Below are 19,127 nucleotides of genomic sequence, written 5' to 3'. Positions count from 1 at the left end.
AATAACTGTATTGTATTTCCAAAATTATCTGCGAAAATCGAGTGAGCTATTCCATCAATTTTTTGTGGGGAATAAATAAGTATTCTTAACAATTTACCATGCTTACAATAACTTTAAAACGTCTGCAAGATCTCAAAGTATTCATTTTTGCAACTCTTGAGTTATTCACTAAAATAAATTGGCTGATCCATATATTTTTTTGAATCACTGTAAAAGCAAATCTAAAAAATTTGAATGCAATGATAAATTACGAAAATATACTGATGATATTTTCCACATTTTAGATAGGATTTATCCGGCAAAATCTTGAGATGACATCTTCAAGTTTTTGGGCTTGATAAACAGACATATTTTAATTAAAAACGTACCATGTCCAGGCGCGGATACAGGATTTCGTTCAGGGAGGGGCAATTTTTGTGCAATTTTACCTATCTAGCAGAAATTCGTTCTAAACAAAAAAAAAATATAAAATTTTAGCTAGTATACTCTTTTTCACATAACATGGGTGACATTTGGTTCTTTTGATTACAGCTATAGTGTATAGCAGAACCTCGATAATCCTAATTAAATGGGAAAAAGGTGTGTTCTGATTAACGATTTGTTCGGAACAGCAATTTTCCCAAAAATCTGAAAGGGAATTGAATAACAACTTCATACACAACTGAAAACAATCTTCAAGAAATAAACCTAAATTTTATTAAACAAAAATTAAAGAATTCTTAAGGAACAATGGATAATAGATTCATTCTAAAAAAATATTACTCCGTGACCATAAACATGTTATCTTTTGAAATAAACACCCCGGGATCTATACCCTGAAATTTTTCAGAATTTTTAGATGAATTTTTCAAAAATGAAATTTTCCATTATGTATTCGTATTACCTCCATTATACAAATTTCGACCCATTCTCGAGGATTTTCGAAATTTAACTAAATATATTTTCGTGTAGATTTTGGACCTCAGAACTCACTTCTGGCTTCATTTCTTCGATAACTTAAACCATTTTTCCAGAATCGTTGAAATATGGCAATTTTTAAAAATTTCGAAAAATACGAATTTCACAGCGAATTTTCCGAAAATATTGCTCCGTTACTATAAACATGGTATATTTTTGGAATCAGCACGTCGGGATATATCTGAATTTTTTCAGAATTTTTACGAATTTTTTTCCAAAAATGAAATTTTTCTCATGCAATTTTCGACCCATTTTCGACGTTTTGCGAAATTTAACCAAATACTTTCTCTTGTAGATTTCGGGTCTCCGATAACTTCATCCGTTTTTCCAGAATTAGTTAATTAATTCAGTGCTTTGAAATATCGCAATTTTTAAAAATTTCAAAATATTCCATACAGCATATGCAGAATGATTGGATTAAAGAGGCATCGACTTCAAATAGCCTCTGTTAGGATTACTGGATGTTGAGACAATCGTGAGTTCGGATTATAGAGGTTATACTGTATTTACAAAATGAAATATGATTTCAAAATTTTGAAATTGGACAAAATAAAGTACCTCGGTCGTGTGTCAGGGGGGGGGCAATTGCACCCCTTCAAAACGTCTGCAATATTTCAAAATTCAGTTTTGCAATTCTTGATTCAATCAGTAAATTAAATTGACTCAGTGATTAATTTTTTTGAGACACCCCCTATAAGCAAAACTAAAAAATATGAATGGAATGATAAATGACAAGTATAGTCTTATATTATTTTGGACATTTTAAATAGGATTCATTTGTCAAAATTTTTATGCTGACCTCACCAATTTTTTGGAGAGGATAAGTAAATATATTTTGAATAAAAATTTATTATGCTTATCATATGTTTAAAACATCTGCAAGATTTCAAAGCATTCGATTTTGCTGATTCAAAATTAAATTGGTGAAACGGAGTTCACGGGGTCAGCTAGTTGCTTATAAAGACGTAACGATTGAATCTGTCCACATTGGGAACACGTATATTTTAAATTACAAAAGAATGTTGTATTTTCATTTTCGGGACCGTTTACGAGATAGCTTAATAGTTGGAGATATTGTAAAAATGAAACTCACGGGGTATATAAAATAGAATTTCAAGTGATTAATGTGATAATTTTATATTTTTTTAAATCTAAATGTGACGAAGAGAAATAACGATCGTAAATTTAAAACCATTACATCAGGCTGTAAAATTTAATAACAGTGTGGATAACTCGAATAATTTAGATGCCTTTAAATCCAAGTACAAGTGTTGACACTAAGGAAGAAAAAAATTTTGGATTGTTCAAAATGCTCAAAGAACATTTAAAAAAAGAAAAGAACGATTGTGTGGGACAGAAAGCTAAGAAAAGCAAGCAATTCTATAAATACATATACCTAAAAAAAGCCACCGCTGTTGTCAGTTAACCCCCGCTGATTTGGTAATATTAAAGAGTTAACCCTGTGTTGTACAAATGCTCTCTCTATCTAATCCTCCAGTGCTAGTTATTTACTCAATTAACTTTTGTTATGAATATAAATTTCTGTAAATGTGGCCTAATTTAATAAATGAGAAAACACGATTACAGACGGCCAAAATTAATAAATCTTATATTTTTAATTCAATTTTTTGGATTCGATTCGATTCGTTTTTTCCTGTTTTCAATTTTTCGATTCATTATTTTTTCTCGATTTTTAGTTTTTCACTGTTTCAATTTTTTGTTTCTTTAGACTTTCCTCCTCAGTCTCTCCACCAAGATCCAGACGATCTCCCCATGCCCCCCGCCAAGGAGCAAAAATTGACAGTTGATCAAACTCTTGAACGACGTAGACCAAGTCGTGGTGTCCCAAGCGGCGGTGATGGTGCACCAGTTATTGAAGAAGGAACCCTCCAGGCACGCCATCAGGAACAGCCCCCAGATGGTGGCTGCTTTAGTCAAGGCGATTTCGAACTCGGAACGACTTGGAAGCGACCAAAGAGGCCGTCGGCACCTTGCACAAGTTGTCTGTCTGTGGACTACTTCTCGTGTGTTGAAGGTAAGTTCGTGAAGGTACACCAAGAGTAGCTACAGAGCGAATTGACAGCTGACAAAGAAAGAGCGAAAAAGATCGAGCAGGAAGGCGCGAAATGAAGGTATTTTTTTTTTCCAAAGTGTGATTATGTAATTTTTAACTTGTTGATTGAAGGGGTGGCGACGTACGCAGCAGCGGTATTATTTAGAATGAGCGAAGAAAATGTGGATACTGCCAGAGAAATAAAAGCACTAAGTCCGAGGAGCACTTATATTTAAAAGATGTAGGAGATGGCGGCGGTGATGGTGCACCAGTTATTGAAGAAGGAACCCTCCAGGCACGCCATCAGGAACAGCCCCCAGATGGTGGCTGCTTTAGTCAGGGCGATTTCGAACTCGGAACGACTTAGAAGCGACCAAAGGGGCCGTCGGCACCTTGCACAAGTTGTCGCACCGCAGGCAAAAGTTGCTGGCGATTTTTAAAAGTGGGGGGATCCCGGCGCTGGTGAAGCTGTTGAGTTCGCCGGTGGAGAGCGTGCTCTTCTACGCGATCACGACTTTGCATAACTTGCTGCTGCGTCAAGATGGGTCCAAGATGGCTGTGCGGCTCGCGGGGGGTTTACAGAAGATGGTCGCACTGCTGCAGCGGAACAACGTTACGTTCTTGGCAATCGTTATCGATTGTTTGTAGATTTTGGCGTACGGGAATTAAGAAAGCAAGTTGATTATTTTAGCTTCGCAAGGTTCGATCGAGCTCGTAAGGATCATGAGGTCCTACGACTACGAGAAACTTCTGTGGACTACTTCTCGTGTGTTGAAGGTAAGTTCGTGAAGGTACACCAAGAGTAGCTACAGAGCGATTTTTCACTACCTAGGTGTTGTCAGTTTGCCCCAGTAATAAACCGGCCATAGTTGAAGCCGGAGGCATGCAGAAAATGGCCCAGAACGCGGTCAGATTGAACTACGGCATCCAGGTTATCGTCAAACTGTTGAACCCTCCGTCGCGTTGGCCCCTAGTTCAGGCTGTCATCGGCCTCATCAGAAGCTCGGTTTAAATTTCGGTGAAATCCATACCGTGTGTTGGCGCAGCAACAAACGGCGCTCCATATATTGGCACGAGAGTCGCACAATCGTGCCATTATTCGCCAACAAATGGTCATACCGATATTGTCCAATTCTGGTTCAATTTGGTGGCTGCTGGAGTCCTCTACGAATTGGCAGCTGACAAAGAAAGAGCGAAAAAGATCGAGCAGGAAGGCGCCACGTTGCAGTTGACTGAATTGCTTCATTCGCGAAATGAAGGTATTTTTTTTTCCAAAGTGTGATTATGTAATTTTTAACTTGTTGATTGAAGGGGTGGCGACGTACGCAGCAGCGGTATTATTTAGAATGAGCGAGGACAAACATCAAGACGATAAGAAGAGGTTGAGCATGGAGTTGACGAATTCCCTGTTTCGTGAAGAAAATCTGTGGAATTATAAAATCGAAAGAAACATATAAAAAATAAAGGTAATGAAAAAACGAAAAATTGTGACATCAAATCGAGAAAAGAAAATTGAAAAATTGGGAAACTGAAAAATAAAACTCAAGAACTGGAAATTAGATTTTACATTTTAGCTTATTTTATTTTAACTTATGTATTTTCATAGGAGTTATTAGGCTGGGTTCTGATGAAGAAAATGTGGATACTCCCAGAGAAATACAAGAAATATCCAAATCGTTGTTCAGCATGACAATTCCACAATCCCAGACTGATAAAAATAAAATCACTAAGCCAGTGGAGCACTTTAATTTGAAACATATAGGAGAAAAGAATATGCAAAAGGTAATTATTTTCAAAAACACTTCAAAAATAATAGTAAACTGGTATTCTGCAATCTCTGCAATAATTTGCTCATTACTTGTCCAGTAATGCAATATAATTTGTCCGTTTCAGTACCTGGAAGCCCCCATACAAACCATGATTCCTATAAGAATAATGTGCAGGACACTTTTGAAGTCAATGGTCCTGGAGAAGCCTTGATAGTGCAGTGCAACTCACCAAGTGTATAACCGGTTGCCTAGAATTTTTTGAACGAATCAATAAAACCGTAATTACAAATTGTACTTTTTATTTTGTTTTCTTTATCCATTGTCGCAATTTCGTAACTCATTACTCAAACAGAAATTTTGGTGATAGATGTGGCTTTTGAAGAGGTTATAGAGATGGTGGTTTTGGAAACCAAGGTAGCTTTAATAACAGAGGAAGATGTAGACCTCCAGGCAAAAGAGAATTCCGAAGTGGAAGCAGTGGATACAACAATTTTTTTGTAATGTACTTACGTCACGTATTTTTCCTTATTATTATTTTTTTTTTCTTTTAGGTTTAGGTAACTATCATTTTCTTATCAAATTGTCAATTTAATGTTGTAACCTCATTAATGCACGCATGCACAAAAAAATAAGAAACAGAAGAGGTACGAACGTTGTTGCTGTGATCAACCGCTGTACTATTTTTTTTATAAAAAGCATTGTTGTCAAATTCGTCACGCAGCTATAGATTACTACCTGACCCAGAAAGGTTGAATTATGACAATACGATAATTAGGGCCGGTTTATCAATGCGCAGTTAAGTTAAAGTAACTGGCAGTTAAAGCTTGTCTGTGAGTTAACCTGTTTATCATTACCCGCTAGCTCAAAACTGGTGGTCAAAGTGCCTGATAAATTAACTGACAGTTCAAACTGTCAGTTAAAACGTTATCCACCAGTTAGTGGCAACATAACCTAACAAATCCAAATAAATCTGTTATGAATTTAACAATATTTTGATGAGGACTTACGAGTATGTTGTGCAACAAATTGACAGAGTAAAGATGAGAAAAACACTTATTATTAGCTGATTATTTTCCAGGTCTAATGTGGGTACCAAAAATTAAAAACCTATCTAATAATACCGCGAGATCGAAAAAGAAATTAATCGAAGTAGGCCATGCACGGCAAGCCGTTTGTCGTAATCACGGTGGTAGGGTAATTTAATTTTTTTTATTGAATGTCAAATTGACAGTTTAAAATTAGAATTATGACGCCTACTTTTAAAACACATAACAATGAATTAAAATCACCGTCTTCCAATTTTGTCTAAAATTTATCCCATTTCTGAAGATTCTAATAACAAAAAAGCTTTAATTTCGTTTGATAACAGTGCAAATTACTTTTGTCAACATGACGATTAATCAAAAATTATTTTAAACTAAGACAAACGCCTTTTCGTGCATGGCCAACTTTGACTAATTTCTTTTTCGATCTCTCTGTATTTATTTATAGGTGTACCCACTTGTTTCATTTTTAATTTCCAATACTTTTTTTCTAATGCTAAATTTTGCTTTTTCATGATTGATCACGTGAAACGCGATATACAATCGTTGAATACCGAATGCGGATAGAATCTGATGGAACTTTCAAGGTCGGGGTAGTTTTGAACTGACCAATCACAACTCATTTCCAGTGGGGTGAGCGTTACCAACTTAAGAGAGTAACATCTAAACTTCGAGCTACGAAACTGGAAGAAACATCGTGCATTGATAAACACTTTACCTCCGTTAACTGATAGTTACCCTTATCTGACAGTTACTTAACAGACACTTTTAACTGAGCATTGATAAACCGGCCCTTAAAATGACAGAACATGCTTTATAACAAAATAAAAATTGAGGGAAGTTAAAGATTACAAATACATTTTTTGTCACACATTTAAGTAAAAAAAAAAACAAGCAACGTTGTTTTATGTAGTAAAATTCAATACGAATGTTAACACTGAGTAAACAGTCCGGTACAGCTGAAAAATTTGTTCAGTAAAAAACAATAAAGAAAATTACTTATCAAATTACTCGAATCAACAACTGGAAATTCAAGGTGATGATACCAGAACTGGATAAAACCATTGTATGTTGACTCTGTTGCAAAAGGATTTGAAGAAGTTTCCTATTTTTTGCATTCCATTGATACCAGGGAGTGTTAAGAGCAGAATAAAAAATGCGTTCAGACTATAGAAATTAGTAATTAAATATTTATAAATGTCGAAGGTGCATTTTTACCTCATTTTCGACAATTTGACCAAGCAGGCAGAGTCCTGCAGTTACGAAACCAGCTAAAACTGCAGATAATGAAACTCTCACTATCATAACAGCATATGTTTTCTACAACAAAATGGCATCACTTTGAATTTGAGTAGTAGCAAGAAAACTTACAGGAACAAGAATAATAACTACAATGATCAATATCGCACTAGCACATAAATAAAACAATGTGAAATAAAACAAATTGTTAATGTAATTTAAAAATCTGCAACACATGTTATTAAATTCACTCTATTCGATTTTCTAGCTGTACTTACTTAAGTAAAGTCTGGTGATGTCGAATACAGCAAGTCATTTCATAATTCACTCTATTTTGATAATCTTCATCGCTTTGAACCGTCGGAACTTGTCGAGTGTCTACATAACTCTTCAGGTTTTCCAATCTTTTATTAAGCAGGGAACATTGAAAGTATAAGTGAAGAAGCAAATAAGTATTACGTGCTATACTTCCCAAAATCGTAAACGTGATATGATATAACGATAAATTAAACATAGTTATGAGAGGAAATCTCCATTTCCCGAATATGTCCGTAAAGACCCTCACATTTAAAAGCAATTCGTAGTCGCCTCCATACCACGGTAGTCCGCTGGTCGAAGTTAAAATGCACACCAGTATGGAAATTTTATAGCCACGAACAATTCGGTTTGCCATTTTTTGAAAATTTTTGAAAGATTCTTCTCCCATGCTGCGCAAAGGCCACAAGTCGGGGAAAATGTCGTAATAAAGATTGTGGAAATCGTGGACTTTGGTGTAAGTCGTAACGTAGAAAGATAATATCTAAAACATAGCCCTATTATTAATTTTGATTTTAAATATTTGGTTTGTTGTCTTACAGAAAAAGAGCCAGCTACGCTTGCTGCGTATTGACTATGAAGTAAATTCCATTGACTGGTTATTACTAGGAATAATATCATAATTATGTATTCAAATATTAAAAAACCAAAAAATCCGAAAGAAAGTGGGCGTAAAAATTTATTGCAGACTAGTGCAAGAAGAACACCGAGAATGTCAAATAAAACATCGTCTGCAAGGAAGTCTATAATTATACAAAAATGTATATTTTAGAACGAGTAAATACCGTTTAATATTTGTTGTACAGGTGGTCCTACTGACAAATACTTAAAAAACGGATCCAAGCAATTTTTCAGACTTTTCATCATTAAGACACAATACATTTGAGTATCAAATATGTCTATTATTTAATTCGGAGCTTGAGTCAAAAACGAGTCCTTAATATTCAGCACTATAATTAAAATTGTTGCACTTTAAACATTTTAGTACGAAGAAAAATATTTTGTGAATTTTTCCCAACAGCTCGAAGTTCACTGGTGACCCAAATATTTCTACGACAAATTTCAGTATCAATGATTATTAGTTCTAACCACTAATGTTACTATAATTTGAAAAATGATAGCCTCTATTAGTGCATTTATTATTAAGTTTGTAATCATGTTTGTCCTGTTGTTATTAAGCATAACGCAGTGGTTTTTCGTAGTTTATGGAAAAGCCACGTAATATTTGACGTTCGACAAGTAATAGTATTAGTACTAATTGTCTGTAGCTGTTATAGTAACGTATAACACAAACTTCCAGAAGATCCGAAAGGTCTACTTTTTCATCTTCGTCCAGTCATGAAGTAAGGAATTCTTAATAGGTTCATTACCACGTATAATATTCTTAGAGCGGTCTTCAAGGAAAACTTAATTTTGCTTTTTTACCTGTGTTATTTGCGTTGACTTTACGGACTTTTAGTTTGCCGTACACTAATCCGTCTATATAATAACAAAATTTCCCTTGCCTTTTCATAAATCACAAGTGCAAATAAAATTTACTATGTACAAACTTTGAGGTGATGTCATCACATTGTTGGTGGGGATGATTAGACAAATTTTTTTAGCGACTTACGTAGTTCCCGAGATTAACACATTGACACATACATCACATAGAGATGCAGACGGAATCGGGAGACCATTTTTTTATACACTTGGAGTTAAAAAACTTAGAGAAAACATGAGAGTAGTTATTCACCAGATTCAATACTTCCTTAGCTTAAGTTCGGGAAGAAAAAAATACAGAAGTATTCAAGTACGGTCGCGGCCATAGAAAACTGGATCACTTCGACATAACAAAGTTTTAGTTTTTAATTTTTTTTGAACATCATAATAGCAATTTGAATGAACGTTCTTGCATTGACATTGTCAAAAATATTTGATTTGTCAAACAAAACAATTAAACCCAAACTTTTTTAAATTTGGAATAAACTGTCAAACCTAGTGGTCCAGTTTTCTATGGCCACAAGTGGGCATTTTTTAAAAATGCGATTAGTGAATATAAACGAATTATACAGGGTGGTTTCCGAATTTAATTATGATGAATAAATATTTCTTTTGAAAATGGAAGTATGCGGTAAATGTTAAATAAAGGCGGATAGGTAATACTGTTACAAAGATAAGCAACAATCAACAAATCTGTGTAAAATTTAAATTTACAGTGATTTTTTTTTATCGTTGGATGAATTATTGTAACATAACTAATGTTGTAACGAACTAATGACATACTGCATTTTATTTAATTTTATTGGATTCTAAGAAATGTGCAAGGTAAATATTATGGCTTGTAAGTTTTAAAATTCTTATACAGGTTGTCCCTTTCCATATGTTAAACGACTACTTTAAAAAATTAACAAAAAAAATATATTAGAAATACATTTATCTTTTCTTTATTTTTCAAATTTTGAAGGTTCTTTTATTTAAAAAGTGTAAAAACTAGCTCGACAGATATCACTACTTAATATTAGTACAATATTGCAATTCTTCTTAAAAAATTATTAATTGTTTCTCAATTTTATAGTGAAAAAAAAATTATTGAGGTAAATTTGAATTGCTTTACAATTTTTTACATACTGTGTTAATGTGATGATTAGAAAGCGGATTTTATGAAATTTGCATATTCGTTATTTTTTGCATATGTATAAGCTTTCATATTTGATATGTGAATATTTTGCATTTTTATCAATTTTTGTGCCAATTTAAAAAAAAATATTGTCATTCTATGGCCTTTTTCTAGGAAGACGAAATTTCATGTTGCAAATTATTGTCCTGAGCTTCAAATAACTAGGAAAGGTTAGGTTTTTATGGTAGTTTGGAGAAACCAGTGGGTTTTAAACCATCCTTCCAGGTAAATTCGGGCCCTAATTACTTTTGAAAATACCGTTCATACCCAATATTCGTGTTCGTTATTTATATTTTATGGTGGTCGAAGGAACGTTATGCTTAAATTTTACAAAGAAAATTTACACTCGGCCAAAAAATAATGAAATTAATTATATATTTAACTATAGACATTTATGCACAGAGCAATATTCAAAAAAATCATCGAAGCTATAGAAAGCGTTTTCAGTTAAACACCTTTTAATTATCTTTTTTTAGATTATAAAATTACTCTCTTGTACATATAATGGTAGAACATTATAAAACTTAATACAATAATAGAATGTGCTATTTCTAGTTTTGCTTAATATGAGAAAATCCATCTGAATAGCATGCTTATTTCTCGTGGAATAGGCATGGTCAAAAGTTGAACAATTTGACACATGTAATGTTGTTTTTCCATAGTACGCAGAGATGAGGACGAAGTTTTTTTCCCCGTTATAAAAGATTTTGATTTGGACGCTGATTTCGACTTCTTAAGTAGAATAAGGGCCTCTACGGGTTTATCAATGGGAACATGGAACATTCAAAATATTTATGACCTTATCGCGTTTATCGGTGTTAGGCACGTTTATCAGTGAAAAAGCAGCAGCGGGCGATTTGTGTGTATTTTTGCTATGCTTTTTATAGTCGTAAATTGTAAGTCAAAAACATTATTATTCCGAGAGGGTCTTCATTTTAATCCTTTACCTAGTTTAGGGCACCCTGTAATCTGCGTTGGCTTCAAGAACCGTTAGTCACCTGCAAAGGAAACCGGCAATAATTACGGTTCTTACCCCCATCCCTCATTAGCAGATTTCAAATGCATTCGCATTTCAATAGGAAAGAAAGCTTAGAAATATCCCCACTGCACTGTCTAGTTCCAGTGCCTCACGAAAAGTTTGTGTAAACATTTGTCCGCCAGAACTAAATTTCGTTCTGGAGGACGAAGGTTCTCACGGCAAAAGATTGACGCTGTTCAATCCGTGCCGGCAATCCATGAGGTATCACAGTAAGTATAGTTTTGCAAAAATTTGTTCTTTGTCCACTGATATTTTCGTCTTACAGTTTATACACCTTCCCCGTCTAAATTTGCAGTGGAAGAAAAATGTTTGCCTGTGGTCGAGCCTCGCTCGAGCGCTCAGGTGCATATCAAGTATACGAACCCATCTGTCGAGGACTGCGAAAACAAACATTTAATTGTAATCGCCTTAAGCGACATTGCTACAAAAAAGGTATTTATTTATTTTTTTCTTTTGATACGTTTTTTGAATAAAATTGTTTTTTCTAGACTGTTGGCGAAAATTACATTCTTGGCAAAGTACGCTCCCGGAATGACGAGCCAGTCAGAAAAATTAAATATATTCTGGCTACGAATCACCCGAAGACAGTGACAATGAAATCACGATAGGTGAACCTCGGCCAAAAGAAGAATCCGTTTCTGAAACAGATATAAAATTACCTGGACCGAAAAGAGTAAGAGAGAGTCAGCAAAAATCCATTCAAAACACCACACATAAAGAAAAGGCAGAAAACAACCTGACGGAGCATCGAGATCAGGACCCAAAACCGGCGCACGAAAAAATATGCAGGTATGCATCACCTTTTTTTTTTATTTTTTACATATATTGTTTTATTGATAAAGCTCGGAATTATATGCAGAAAAAACATGTAAAAATGCGCATATATATGCAAAATATGCAAGAAAAATTGCTTTTTGGGTATGTATTTACCTCATCTGAAAACTGTCCATCTAAAACTTTTACCACATTAGCTAGTCTAGTAAAACCCCCATTTTTACTAAGCACTTTGTTTAGTTCTCTTGAGACTGTAAGATTGAGCAATAGGACCTTGTGCTTTATTGAATTTTTTTTTAATTTTCTATTAGCTGTACGGATTCACTGAGGGGTAGTTTTTGTTTTTCTAATTTTATAATGTTACACCAATTAATTCGTAGTTGTTATTTATGAAACTTAAGTTCTGATTTAATTTAGGACTATTTAAAATACATTCGAGGTTTTTCATCTCTTCCAACCCCTCGTTATTATATTTGCAGAACTATCTATATTTACAACATCCGGTTTAGAGACCAAGAATTCCAGTAATGCACCTAATTAAGGGTGCCAATAAATGAAGTCTTGGAAAAACCCGTCCGCGTTACTAGAAAAGCTTGGTACTTATTTACTTGTAGACTGTAACCAACTGTATTAAAATTAAAATTTTCACCAATTACCAAGAAAAATGCAGCAACAATTTTCAATTATGCATAAAAATGCACTTAACATTAAAATATGCAATAAATGCCAAAAAATAGTTAAATATGCATTTTCCATATTACTTTATTAATAAAATATAGAAAAAAGAGTAGTCCTTTTGCGCAAAATTAGATTTTACATTTTAGTCTTTTTTATTTTAACTTATGTATTTTCATAGGAGTTATTAGGCTGGGTTCTGATGAGGAAAATGTGGATACTCCCAGAGAAACATAAGAAATATCCAAATCGTTGTTCAGCATGACAATTCCACAATCCCAGACTAATAAAAATAAAAGCACTAAGTCAGTGGAGCACTTATATTTGAAACATATAGGAGAAAAGAATATGAAAAAGGTAATTATTTTCAAAAACACTTCAAAAATAATAGTAAACTGGTATTCTGCAATCTCTGCAGTAATTTGCTCATTACTTGTCTAGTAATACAATATAATTTTGAACGAATCAATAAAACCGTAATTACAGATTGTACTTTTTATCTTGTTTTCTGTATCCATTGTCGCAATTTCGTAAGATTGTGAATTAATATAAAGAATTGTGTACCCACCACACAAATTTTCAAGAAGCAGAAAGCTAAGAAAAGCAAACAATTCTATAAAACACATATAAAGAACGCCACCGCTGTTGCCAATTAATTGCCGCTGATTTGATAACATTAAGGAGTTAACCCTGTGTTGTATAAATGCTCTCTCTATCTAATCCTCCAGTGTATGTATGTAATGTTAAAGTAACTGTAAATTTAAACACCACTGTATTCCAAAATTTTCGGGAAAATAGAGTGAGTCATCCTGTATAAGTATTCTATGAGTTCATTGGTAAAGTTATAATATTTTGCGTTTCAGAGAGCATTTATTCGGCAAAATTTTGAATTAACGTTATGAATTTTTTGAAAAGGGATAAGCGAATAAATTCATAAATCATCATATTTAGCCGTTGGGACAGTTACAACAGGAATTAAGAGCCTTTTAATATCAAATTTTAATATTTTAGTTTAATAGCATTTTCTGCTATAGGAAAACTTTAAAATTAGAATACCTTTTAATATTTAACATATTCGTGAAAGATTATTTACTAAATTTGAAGTAATAAAAATGATTAAATTGACATAAGCCAAAATTAATTAGATTTTATATTTTAGCCTATTTTATTTACTTCTGTATTTTCATAGGATTTATTTACTCTGGGTTCTGATGAAGGATGAAGAAATGTGGATACTCCCAGAGAAATACAAGAAATATCCAAATCATTGTTCAGCATGACAATTCCACGATCCCACACTGATAAAAATAAAAGCACTAAGTCAGTGGAGCACTTATATTTGGAAGATATAGGAGAAAAGAATATAAAAAAGGTATAGTAAGTAAATAGTAAACTAGTATTCTGCAATCTCTGCAATAATTTGCTCATTACTTATGTAATAATATAATATAATTTGTCCGTTTCAGAACCTGGAAGCCCCCACACAAACCATGATTGAAGTCAACGGTCCTGCAGAAGCCTTTTCAGTGCAACTTATCAAGTGTAGAACTGGTTGCCTACAATTTATTTAACGAATCAATAAAACCGTAATTACAGATTGTACTTTATATCTTTGTCAATTTAATGTTGTAACTTCATTAATGACTGTACCATAAAAACGCATGCACAAAAAAAATAAGAAACAGAATAGGTAAGAACTTTGTTACTGTGATCAACCGCGGTACTATTTTTTTTATAAAAGGCATTCAATAGTGCAAAGTGTGTCATTCTTTAGCCCTGACTATCGATTGTTGTCAAATTCATCACGCAGCTATAGATTACTGCCGGACCCAGAAAGGTTGAGTTATGACAATACCACAATTAGAATAACAGAGAACATGAAAATATCAAATACGGAGAACAACCATCAAATATGGATGAGTGCTCTTCCACACAAATTTCAACGAGTTACACTGCCAGCACTGATGATAACAAATCCGAAAAAAATTGATAAAGTTAAATATACAAACAAGCGAACGGAGAGATTCCACAACTACTTACTCTCAACGCCAAAAACAACTTAGCGACCCTCACGTGGGTCAAATCTTCAATGTGAAGCGATGATCCAAAAACTGAAAAAAATATACCACGACTTTGGGCAACCACGAGACGAAGACAAAGAGCACCCACACACTACAACACAGCGAACTCGTTTGCGTTTGAGTATATCAATAATCATAAATATTGACTGTGTAAGAGTTTATTATAAAATAAAAATTCAGGTCAGCTAATGAAATGATGCATACATCCTTCTTTTTTTTTCAATTAAATTCCGTTGACGTGGGTTCAAGGGCATAAACAAAACTACTACTATTATTTTCAGGCAGTCGTTCACCCCCTTTTAACTTAACATTTTTGAAAAAAAAATCGAGAAAATGTCTGCTTTCGTTCCTACACCAAGAAATGCCCCCGATCTTTGTCCGGCTGAAATAAATTTTGTGCTCGATGACGAAGATACTCATTGCCAGCCGCTGACGCTGTATGTACAATCCACGAAAACTGTACTATAGATTCAAATTATTGAAAAAATCAATCAAAATATTTAACTTTCTGGTGTACCGAAATTTTCAAGAGAACTAAGATGGTAGATTTCTCTCTTTCACTCACTACAGTATTACATCGTTAAATCTACTTTAAAATGCAGATGGTAAAAGCTAAATCAATACTTAATACTTATCACGCAATGATATGCTTTAATGAGAAATTAGAAATCCATTTAAATGAAATTATCCAACAACGTGTCTAATAAAAATGGATACAGACACCAGACAGACAGATAGACATTTTTTTTCGTGCTGTAGGGGCCATGAAACGTTGAGAAAACATAAAAGTGGCATTTCGTTCGATGGACTCTTAGCTTAGCTTAGTTTACGCTCGGGAAGTAAAAATAATAATTTCATTTAAGTATTATTGCTTTCTCAAATATTTGACGGAATTAAATAATATATAAATATCTTTTATTTTAACAAATTAGAAAGACCCTTTGAAAAATTGAAAATTCTTAATAGTGAACAATATTGAGTCTCTCTGTGTTCCTTTCAGTGCCTTCTAGTGAATCAGAAAGTTTCTTGAAACTCTAGTTGAAGATTATTATATGTGAAGTAATGATTTTTAACCAACAATTTAAATAATCGTGTTTCCACTGTTCCACCATGCACAGATTATCAGAGTTCAGTACTTTTTGCGACAAAAACTGTAGATAATTTATTATGTAACGAAAGTAAATTTGTTTGGATGATTTCAAATAATACATGGAATGAATCGTCGAAATGAAAAGGGGAAAAAGGATAAAAATTTCTTTGCACTTGTAAACTCTTTGAAACTACTAACTTTGAATTTACAGTTCCTGATTCATAGAGTTTTTACGTCTCGAACCTAAGCGACGAAGTATAAAACAGTTCGAAGATTGAAAAATCTAAAGTTTAAGAAACAAAAAATTGAAAATCCAAAAAGTAAAAATTGAGAAATCGGCAAAATCAGAACTCGAAAAGCCGAAATACTAAAACATCCCAAAACTCAAAAATTGAAAAATTGAAAAGTAGAAGAAAAATTGAAGAGTCGAAAAACTGAAAAATCACAAAATTGAACAAAATAACCAAAAAGTCAAAAAAGCAAAGTCGAAAAATTGAAAAACAGAACTTGAAAAATCGAAACTTTGGGAAGTCCAAAAGTAGGAAAATCGAAAAATAGATTAAACGAGAACTCGGAAAACTGAAAATTCATGAACGTCAAAATTTAAAAACTGAAAATTCATAAACGTCAAAATTTAAAAAATAAAAAAATATTGAAGTTAAAATTGAAAAATTAAAATATCGTAAAATTGAAAATGGAGAAATCCAAACATCCAAAAATCAAAAAAATAAAAATTCGCAAATCTAAAATTTCATAACAATCGGCCTAGTACTTTCGGAGATTATCTGTCTAATAAATATCCGATACGGCAGACAGACGGACAGCCATATGGAAACGGGAGATTTATTTCTTCGTCCTCTAGGAGTCATGACAGGTCGAGAAAACGTAAAAGTTGCGGGTCGGCCGACGCTTACGACGGTCGGAAAGTAAAAATTGGTGAATACCTTCTAGTACTGGTTTCACAATTGATAACAAAAACTTGATATATTTGGCTAAGAAACTTTTCAAATTTTTCATTATTACTTAAAAGTTTCAAGTATTAAATATGAACTACAAGAAGGTATTGATATCTTTCTAATAATAATACCTAAGTTTTTAGGATTATTATAGTTCTTAATAGATTAGTTTGGGGAATTGATATATTCTTCAGAAATTATTATTACATTTGCGCCATCTGGCTGGACGTGAAAAAATGAACATATTAATTTATTAAGCATATTGTAGAATATTTCCAGTGTAATTTAAATAAGTAATAATAATTGTCTGGGATTGTAATATCTTCCACCAATATAACAACAATTACGTTATAGGTACTATAAACATTATTGTAAAAAAAAATAATCATAATTTTTGTTTTCATAACAGAAAAATTTCAAGAGAGTGTGAAATTTAATCTTTTACCTGGACTGACTTTAAAGAGTAATCCGTGAGTCATCAGCCCAACATTAATAGTACTTGGAATTATAAGTTGAAGCCAACTTGTTCCTCTTATCCTTGTGAGTCATTAGCTGGACCGTAAATATGTTTACATTATAATGGTCGAGGGCAAACTAAAGAAACTTAGATAAGGTTGTTTTGAAAACTTTCTAATTTCATGTTTTCGAGACGTTTCTGGCTTGTAAATTACGGAAAATGTTTCTGATATGATTATTATCTTTTATTAGGCAAATTATTTCTAAAATTCTTGTTTATTTGAAATTTTACATTTATTAGAACATCCACCTTATCTGATTCCAAATTGATAAATTTGAAAGAATTGGCCAGCGAAAATTTTTAAAGTCAGCGAATTGGTTCCTAAGAAATTGTATTATGAAAAATCATTAAAATATCACCTCTTTTTACTTGATCGTTAAGAATGTCAACGTAAAGGACTTCCATTCACCTCCGTACAAACATAACGCCAATAGCAATCTTACACGTACCCCTTGAATAAAAAATCGAGCATTTTTCACGTAATCAAGGACAGCGCCTACGGTTCCGTCTGTTTCGTTTTATTTGAGCCACCCTGTATATATATTTTTTGTATCTAATAGCACGTTCTCCCAAATTTATTGTTGCTTGTTGTGCTGCCACATATTGACTTGTATTTTTGTTTTAAATTCTAAACTCTTTTTATTTCATGTTTTCTCGAGATTTCGTCGGTCTTAGCTTGGAATATGAAAAAGTAGTTCTTCTGTTTCGTCTGTCTGTATTATTGCAATTTTTTCAGAATCGTCAAAAATTTTCAAACCACGTATTTCGAAAATCTTACTCTGGAACAATAAATTCTTGAGATTTGATTTTTTGTTGATTTTTTCAAAAACTTCAGCTATTAAATACTCTCGCCCATTTTTCAGCTAAAAACATTTTTTTGTAGTTAGACTCTTTTAAAATTACGGCAACTATTTCAGATTCGTCAAAAATTGAAAAATTGCAGGTTGTACGATTTTGAAAAGAATTGACTTTCAAACCGCAAAAATTTTAATTTTGCGACTTTTTCGTGTTCTTGTCCACTGTAACATATTAATTTTTCACAGGTACTGGAAAAGCCACATTATATTTCACGTTTTATTAAGTAATTAGTAATTATTGTTCATGGCTTTTCTACAATTTTCAGAGAAAATTTAAATTTCAATTTTTGCTTTATAGTTTACACAGATTCTCCAAAATTTGAAATCGAAGAAAAGCGAATACCGATTCTTCAGCCTCGGTCGACGAAACAAGTGAATATTAGGTGCTTGAACCCTAGTGTGGAAGACCTGGACACCAAACATCTGTTGGAGATTGAGTTGTGCGAGACCTATACAAGGAAGGTAATTATTATAATTTTTTTTATTTTGGTATAGTTTTTGACTGAAATTAATTTTTCTAGATTATGAATCGCAATTATTGTATTGCGTCGATAGTGTCTCGTGACGATAATTTAGTCAAAAAAAATCCAAAACCAACGGAAGAAAATAATAGATGTTCTGGCTACGAATCACCAGAGGAGATAAAGCAGGAAGAACATCCACAAAATGAAGGGTACGACGAAAATGAAAAGTCAGATGAAGTTGTTCAAAAAACTGTAAGACAGAGTGAGCCGAAGTCCAACCAAAATATCACCGATGACGAAAGGGTGAAAATTTTGAAGAATTTGGAGGAAACACGAGACCATCAAGAGCTTGCGCCAGTAGATGGTAACCCAGAACCCGAAAAAACCTGCAGGTATGCACCACGTTTTTTAGTTTCTCTGTTAAAATATAGTAGTGTTAAAAATTGTCTAGACCTTGTACGATAGCGCTTTCGACTATATTTTAACTCGATTAACGCCTCATCGTACACAAATGACATTTCAACTGAAGTTTACTTTTTTAGAGCTGTGGCCTGGAAGATAAACTTATTCTTATGGACAATTATGATGATGCTCCTAGGAATAACCTATTTGCTGAAGCACCAGTTGGAACAAGAAATG

The 19,127-nt window shown here is 33.2% G+C and overlaps 1 pseudogene; it reads left to right on the top strand.

The window, feature by feature from the left end:
- The first annotated feature begins 3,012 nt into the window (after positions 1–3,012).
- LOC135127696 (armadillo segment polarity protein-like) lies at positions 3,013–4,727 on the top strand (annotated as a pseudogene).
- The last annotated feature ends 14,400 nt before the right edge of the window (positions 4,728–19,127 follow it).

This window comes from Zophobas morio, unplaced genomic scaffold (genome assembly GCF_036711695.1).
Source record: "Zophobas morio isolate AGI-343-1 ecotype UQ-CSIRO unplaced genomic scaffold, CSIRO_AGI_Zmor_V1 ptg000012l, whole genome shotgun sequence".
In the NCBI taxonomy this organism is placed as follows: domain Eukaryota; kingdom Metazoa; phylum Arthropoda; class Insecta; order Coleoptera; family Tenebrionidae; genus Zophobas; species Zophobas morio.
The sequence above is the reverse complement of the archived record's forward strand: the minus strand, read 5'-3'. Positions and strand labels throughout refer to the sequence as shown.